An 8882-nucleotide genomic window follows, 5' to 3' on the forward strand; every position below is an offset into this window, starting at 1 on the left:
TCTCTTATTTATCATAACTGGTGATAGGAACACGTATAGGCCAGCAACTAGGACAAGTGCTTTGGACATTTATTCAATATTGCTGTCTGTCACTGACTTGTGTGCCACATATATATATTTGTTTTTTTTCGTGCCTCCCAAACTCCACATATATACTTCAGATCAGTACAGAAAAAAGGTCCTTGCAATCTCAGTATCACTACCTCATAGGTATCACGAACTAGCCACCAGTTGTACCGCCCACTACTTGCATTGGTAAAAACTTTGTAAGAGCTTGATAAGACGCTTCCACTTGCTATCAAAAGTGACACCACTGCAACCACGTAGTCATTTGATAGGGATAATATTTTTGTATTGTCTTTTGCTGTCTTCTAACAATGACAGGTTGTTCGTATCCACCGACTTATGATGGTATAGGTGCTGATGAGTATATGGAGTGGGAAATTGCTATCGATAACATATTTGCTACTCACCTTATGTGTCCAAGGAGGAAGGTAAAAAATGCAGTTAGTGTTTTGCGACATTCTGCTTTATCTTGGTGGGAGTCTTTAGATCCTTCTAATAAGCCTCAAACTTGGAATGATATGAAACTTCTTATGCGAGAAACCTTTGTTAATCCATCCTCCTGTTTTGACTTCATATGATGAGGTGCACCATTTAGAGGAAGAGTCTAGTTGTTATTCCTCCTACTATGCCTAACCTTTTGCAGGACAATGTAGAAAAGAGCAAGGATGACGTGACAGAAAATGAGAAGCTCATAGCCTCATGTGAAAATTTAGAACCATCAACTATTACCCCTGCTGAACATGAGAGCAAAGGTAATGCCCATGATGCTAAACTCATAGAAGGTGAGAGTTCTCTTGATGTGCTAAATTTTTCCACCAATCATGCTATGATAGAGCAAATTTTAGTGGAGCATTCGCTTGATTTACCTTTGTCACAAGATGATTTGCTTGATGTTTCTTATGACGAAGATGACTTGCATGATGATATTTATGTTATACCCATGCAATCATTGAAGAATGATCATGCTATATGTGTGCTGAAAATGAGCACTTGTGCTGAAAATAGACTTGTTATTCATAATGCTAGTGAAGTTGATGAGCTAAAATTGTTGTCTTCTTTAAATACTTTGGGTTACATTGAATTTGATGTTCCGTGTAATCTTAGTTCTTTAGAGGAGAAACTTTATGCATATGCTGATTTGCCATGGTTCTCTAGACATACATATCATTTTATTGGAAAATATAATTGTAAAGGAGAGTATATGGTGCATCGTGTCTATATTTGTTCAAATCTGAAATCTCCTTATATTGTGCAAAAGTATGATCAACCAAAGGATTGCAATTGCTATAATCTTGTCATGTCAAGTTCCCCTAGTTTTGTTATAAAGAAACATGTTAAATTTCAAGAAGGGGAGCAATGTTGGCTACTATCGACAACTTGTCCACCAGCTAAGCTCAAACCGAGGATGGTTTGTTGTCAAGAAGGGGAGGATGATGAGAACATGGCACCTTCGGATATGAACAATGATTATAAGGTGCGCTCGTTCCTACATTTGCATAGTGGCTTTGGTTATAATTTGCCTTGGTTCCACATGTACATGTCACTATTTGATTGTAGGTTCAAATGTGTTTCATTATGGAAGTTCATCAAAGTTGAACTTTTGGTTCGTCGGTAGCCCGACAGTGCCTCATTGGGAAGGCCATAACTCATCCATTCGGAGTGCGATCGAGGTCAATGAGCACTTGATGGAAATCTTATTTGATAAGCTTTCAAATAGATCTGGTTCCATCTCAATATCACATCGGAAAGACCTCCAAATCACCAATATATTCTGTCGCTGTTTCTGCTGGGAGCTACACTATCGTTATGGGCTTGTTATTCATTCTTAGGACCCTAGCCCAAGTGGGAGCACACCCCAAGGACTTGGAGAACCCACCAAGAAAGCCCTTGGATGTCCTCCTCCTTGGCCACCACCTTAGGAGGCCAGCAAGGACGTCCAAGCCAAGCCAGAGGCCCAGTCCAATCCGAGTTCGAGTCTGCCTCGACCGTCAGGACCAGTCTACAATAAAATGGACACCCAGGACGCATCTGGACTCCATTTTTGATGATCCATATATGGATGGAAAGATAATTTGATAAGGAAGCCAATACAAGTGGTTTCATGTCAAAAGCTCTTTAGAATCAACGGGAATCGTCGAAACAAGTCAGCATCTAGAATCTGCCAGGGTGCTGCGACACCTTCTTTTGGGCTGTTGGGCCTTGTAATGTGTTGGGACACTTTTAGGACATGAAGAGGGATCCTTGGATGTCCCTTAGGCTATATAATCAGTAGCCACCACCTACTTTAGGTTTTGGGTTTTGTTTTAGATCAATCTGTCATTGAACAGTCGTCGTTATCGGTTTGCAAGACCCCAACTTCGAGTGCTTAATCATTCATCTGCAATTGTTACTTTAATTGAGTTGCTTTTTATCTTGTTCTTGCTTGTGTTCTTCGATTCACAGCAGGGATTAGCCTTCTTGGTGAGGTCAACCGGATTGTGACACGGTTGATAACTAGAGGAGACGTGGTGCTAAGGTTGCAGGGTTTGGACCTTTGTGATCTGAAGCCGGATCGGTGTGTCGCTCTCTGAACAAATCATTGTTTATCTTGAACCTAATGGAAGATCGGGACCCCCGTCTACATTAGTAGAGGGCGAGCCTAGATGCTAAGGTGATAGCCTGGCTGTGTAAGGATCGAGACGAGCTATGCTAGACTACAGAGAGGATCTGCTCGAAGCATGGCGCGGCCTGCGAGGAGTGTGACCAGGTTGTCCGAGAGCATGATGAGGCACGGCAGAGGGTTAGCTCCCTCCGGGCTTATCTTAGAACCACGGTAGCCTAAGGCTTGAGGCTGAGAGTGTCTCAGCCAGGCTGGTCATGGAGCTTGTCGAGATGTGGGGGATTCTTCAAGCAGAGAGCGATGAGCATGATCTCCTGCGCACTGCCATCGGGGTGGTCTTCAATGACCTAGAGGTGGCGCAACTAGAGGGAACTAGCTCGCTTGCGGCCTCTACTGTCATAGATATCATGGCACGGGTGCGCCAGCTCGAGAGGGAAGCTCTTTGCTCTAGGATTACCCAAGCCTTCGCCATCGCCCGCTCCCACTACACCGATAGTATCGACTTGGAGACAATGAGCCTTGGCTTCACGCCTGGCTATGAAGCCTCCGAGTTGGATGAAATAGAGAATGCGGTGGCTCCTATCGCATAGAACCTGGTGACAAGGTTGAAGATATAATTCTCCCTCAGAGGGGGTAGTTAGACAAATAGGCTAGATATGCATTTTTGTAACCTGTGGACAAGTGCAGATCCTTATATATCATGAAAACAATTTCATAACTTGTTTTATTTGATTTGTTTGATTGAACTTGTTTTTCTTCCCTTTTTATGTGCGAAAGAAAGGCTCATGCATTCTACCCCATCCATTTGTTAGGGCTCAAGGCATAAGAGGAAAAAACTTTGAACCACGCTGGTGAGCAATGATACCATAGCCGTCGAGGCATAGGTTTTTTGCGGTTCAACTCGGCACGCATAGTTTATTTGTTTCCGCAAACTTTGCTGCTAGGCTTAATGTGAGGAAGAGGTCTGATGCGGTGACTATTTCAGAAAAGGTATACTTATACCTTTATCAGCCCCCGAGTGAGATTTGCCCCTTTGCCGCTGCTGGGGTTGGATGTCACTGAAAATCGAGGGGAGGACAGCGAAACTTAGGAGAATGCATCTCTTTTATTCGCACGTACCCTTGCCCTAGGATCTTAGCTATTATTCTACGACCGTGCGTTAGGTATCCTTGTAAGTCCGATCTTCCTCGAGCCCCCACGCATGGTGGGGATTCGGTCAAGGGTAGGCTCATTTTTGTGACTATCACCCCATCCACGGTTTTCACAACCAGAGGGGTTGAGTTAATGCCACCTGCCTTGATGGTTCGAGTGATGTGCTTGGCAAGCTCGCTAGCGGGCATGTTCGAACAGGATCTGGTTCCATCACTTGTGACAGGATCGACAAAGCCCTCAGGGGGCATTCTGTTGCTCCTTAACCTGCCTTCCAACAGATTTTCCCTCAATGGGGATTCTATGGGCTTGGCTAGAGGCTAGGATCGAACGAGAAGGTTGAGATGGCCTTGTTCGCTTCTAAGCGGGATGGGCATAGGCCGCTAAGGCTCATCTATGTTTTCCACTAGCTCTTTGTTCGACATGAGGTGACCTCAGGGCTTTTGCAATTTGGCCTTCGAACCTTGGCCTCTCGATCTAGGATTGTGTGGCTCGAGCCCCCGAGCCTTGTGGGGGTACGGTAGGGGTCGGCCATGAATCATGCATCACCCCATCCTCAGTTTCTACAACCGGGGGGGCTGAGCTAACGACACTTGCCTCGATGGCTTGAGTGTTGCGCTTGATGAGCTCGCTAATGGTTATGTTCGAGTGGAATCTGGGTCCGTCATCCATTGACGGGGTTAGTAGAGCCCTCATGTGGCGTTCCACTACTTCTTAACCCACCCCCAGCAGATGCCTGAGTCGTTCAATAGGATCAGGTGGCCTATTGGCCTCTCCTCGATGGAGATTCTAAGGGTTGGCTCGAGGTTAGAATCGAACGAGAAGGGTCAAGATGCCCCTGTCCGCTTCTGAGCAGGGTCGGGCAAGGCCACTGGGGATCATCTTGGTTTTTCTCCCCTAGCTTTGTTTGACATGAGATGGCCTCAAACCCTTCATGAGCCAACCTTCGAACCTCGATCAATTGCCATTCACATCGAATGAGATGACTACTACTTCGTGACGCGACACGAAGCATTGTGATGCGGCAATCGCATGTGCAATGCTCGGATGTTCGAGATGATTAAATAGATGAATGTATAAATGATCATAGTTTAAGAAAAAGCGGGGGGTGATAATGTTACCTCGATGGCATGAGTGACGGGTTCTAGGAGCTCTTTACCAAATATGTCCGTGCGAGGTTCGGGTCCGACGTTTGGTGTACAGTGCATGAGACTCCCATTCCTCCGTATCTGTCATTTGGCAGCAGCACAAGCCATTTGATCAATTTGGGTGACCTAATAACATCTTTCTAATGGAGATTCTATAGGTAGGCCCCTCCAAATCCTTCTCGTGAAGGTGGAGGTTAAGGTTTGGAGTGCGGAGACAAGGGCTCTGATTGTGTTGGTGGATAAAAACGCCGTGGTAGCTGGGGCGTAGGGTCTTAGCGGTCCAACTAGGCTTACTCAAAGTTTGTACCCGCACACTGTGCCTCTAGTTTTTTAAATGTAAGGAGGGGTTGGGCAAAGAGAATGTCTAGTGAATAGACACCCCACCAGCCCCTGAGCAATTCCTGACCCTCTACCATCACTGGGGTCGGAAGCTCGGTAATGGAATTAATACATAAAGTAAGCAAGTGAGAATGCTTATCTTTCAGCAGCGGTGTTGAGGCGTCCGATCGACCTGGGCACCGGTTTTACCTCGATGGTAAGAGTGATGGGTTCGGCAGTGGCCAAGCCATCTAGTCGACTTGTGTTTCCTATTTGTTGGGGACCTAATACTAGGGTACCCCAGGAGGTGGAACCAATAACCATCGAACGTTAAAAACTTTTGGACGGACAAGGGCGCCGCTATGTTCCTTGCCCGAATGATGGAAGTTTGGTTCCATCTCGTCCGACGCCTTTGGGCTAGCCTGGCCTCGCCCGAGGGCTAAGGGCTAGTCTCCGCCTCACCCAACATCTTTGGGCTAGCCTTGCCTCGCCCGAGGGCTAAGGGCTAGCCTCTGTTCTACTCGACGCCTTCGGGATAGCTCTGCCTCGCCCAAGGGCTGAAGGCTTGTCTCCACCTCACCCAACGCGTTCGGGACAGCTCTGCCTTGCTCGAGGGTTGGGGGATAGACTCCGCCTCGCCCGACCCCCGAGGGGTGGGCTCGGTCACACCCAAGAGATAAGGACTGGACTCTATCTCGCCCAATGACCGAGGATGAACCTCGCCCCGTTTGATGTCCAAAGACTGGTTTCATCTTACCTGATAACTTCTCTCCCGTTCCCTTATGATGATGGGTACAGAGCAAGATAGGACGTTCGGGTCAACCATGGCTTCAAGGACCATACCCTACACCCTGGCAGGAAAGGTACTACCAAGGAGCAACTGGACAGGTGCTTTAGACCCTTCCGGGCGCTGTAGAGCCCAAAAGGTATTGCAGGCGCGTGCTCCTCGCCCTATAGAGTTGTAGGCGCCGCCTTTAGCTCTGGGACACAGAACCTGATGAAGATATAGGACAACCGCTATGCTCCAAAAAAGGATTTGCTATCTCCATGAATGACGGATATTCCATCACCACGCTATGGACCTAAGGGAGCGACGCCCGCTTCCTGACCCCTCAGGTCCACCAAATCAGAAGACCTTGCCCACGGCGCTACTCCGAACCCTGACCATGTGTCCCTTCAACAGAGACTCATAGGAACCAGAAGGCGTGTGGAGCAAGGCTAGGGGAGGCTCATAAGTCAAAACCACTATACTACAGCCCGTACCCTACGTAGGGCAACATTCTATAACAGACCTAACATTCTACAGAGGCATTGACAGTATTGTAGGCGCTTATCATCCTTTCACACCCATCAGAATGGGTAACCGAGCTGGGTAGACGTGAGCCACAAGGCTAGGTAGAGCACACATCCTAAGCTCTCACCCTTGTAAAACCATCCCCTTCACCTATAAAAGGGGATGCACTTCCTCCAACAAAGGGAGACTGAACGACACAAGACACACACACAGAGTCAAGCTGCTACCAAGCTCTTGGCCTCCTTTCAACCCTTCCATTAGAGACTTGGGACCTATCCCTCTCTTGATCGTTTGTATCCCCTACTATGAACCATTCACGGTGCTAATAACACGAGCAGCAACAAACTAGATGTAGGGATATTCAGCCCGAACCAGTATAAATCTTGTGTCCTTTAGCGCACCATCCGAGCCTAACACGCATTACTATAAATTTACTTGCCGGTGCTTGTACAAAACATCGATAGTTGATGCGCCAGGTAGGGGAATTTGTGCGTTCCAAATCAGGCCTTGGATGGCCACCCACGCAATCAGCTGGGCCCCAAGTGCACATGTGCGTTTCGGCGACCTAGATTTCATCATCACACTAGGAGGAGAACTGGCGCTGACCCACATGGCCGCACAGTCTCTCCCTTTCATCAACCTTAGCCGTCTGAGGCTTGAGGGCCCACTAAGCAACTCCCTTGGACCCCAGTTATCTAGGGAGGCCTCGCACAACATCGCCCTATTTCCAGAAGGCCCCATACAGAGTGCCCCGACAGTGTTTCTGTTCGGTCTCCGCAACACCACGGCGACCGCTGGCCACCTTTTGGCACTGTGGATGGTTCAGCCGCCCACGGATAGCGAGTTCATGGGGGACAATTGAACCTAATATGAAGACTCTCCATAGGCTCCTCACGGAGGAGCCAGGATCATTCTCTAGCTCAAACTCCAGCAGGGGGAGCCATCACCCTTCCCGAGAGTGCTTCATGGCACGGACCCTCGAGGGGCACGTCGAGGACGTCTCTAGGGAAGAGGCTACCCCGACAAACGACCCTGTCGGTGGATCCAGGGGGAGGCAACACCCCCATCTCATTTGGGGATGGAGCAGCTGAGAGCCCATAAGCTGGAGATCAATGAGGCCGGACAAGGGCTCATCCAGGAGTACGCGGACATCAATCGCGAGATTGAACGCCACAAAGGCGGTGGGCGCGCACGCGCCATGGCCCGCACCATACATCAGAGGATCCTCACTGATTACGAGGGCCTTCCTCACTTTGCTCGAGCAAGCCAAAACATCGCCACAGTGATGGCCTTGCTGCACGGCCTTCCGAAGGCGGCGACATCCGAGGATCGTCGTGCCCGTCGAGAAATTCGCACATTGCTCAAGCGTGCGGCGGTGCAGCAGACGAAAAGTTCGTTGTCTCGATGATGCGAACCCAACACCAGCCAGCGCACACCCTCAGTGCGCCCCACCAAGGACGTGTCCATTCACCAAACACTGCCAGGCGGCAAGCAGCCCTCCACCATCCTGGTGCATCAACGCCTCGGCCATGACCGTGACGTATGCAGCACCATCGACGCTCGCAAATGTGCCCACGGCGACGATGGAGAGGCAGCACGCCATGGTTACCATCCCCAATGTGGCAGACGCTATGATAGCAACGAGGACCGAAGCCCGAGCCCCGGCCTGCCAGGCCCTCAGGCCTTCGGCCGACACATCCTCAACGCTGCGTTCCCGCTAAGGTATCGACCACCTACCAACATCCCTAAATATTCTGGGGAAACAAACCTCGAGCTTTGGCTCGAAGACTATCAGCTTGCATGTCAGGCCGGTGGTGCGAGTGATGACGATTTCATTATTCGCAATCTCCCACTATTCTTGGCCGATTCGGCACGAGTATGGTTGGAGCACCTACCGTCCAACGCCATTCAAAGTTGGGCGTATCTGACAGAGATCTTCGTGGGAAACTTCCAAGGCACATACAAATGCCCTAGAAACCCATGGGACCTCAAGAACTGCCGCTAGAAGGCCGATGAAACCCTCCATGGGTACATCTGGTGCTTCTCTCGGCAGTGCAACGAGCTCCCTAACGTCGCCGATGCCAACATGATAGGAGCCTTCCTATCTAGGACAACCTGCAAGTCTCTGGTACACAAGCTAGGGCGTAGGGGCCCGCGGACCACCAAGGAGCTCTTGGACATCGCCACCAGCCACACCTCAGGAGAGGAGGCGGTCGGAGCCATCTTTGACCATTCCGACGACAAGGTGAGGCAGGACGAGGATGCCAGCAAGGGTGCTTCCAACCATCCCGCCAAAAGAAAGAATAAG

The sequence above is a fragment of the Miscanthus floridulus genome, chromosome 7 (genome assembly GCF_019320115.1).
Source record: "Miscanthus floridulus cultivar M001 chromosome 7, ASM1932011v1, whole genome shotgun sequence".
NCBI lineage: Eukaryota > Viridiplantae > Streptophyta > Magnoliopsida > Poales > Poaceae > Miscanthus > Miscanthus floridulus.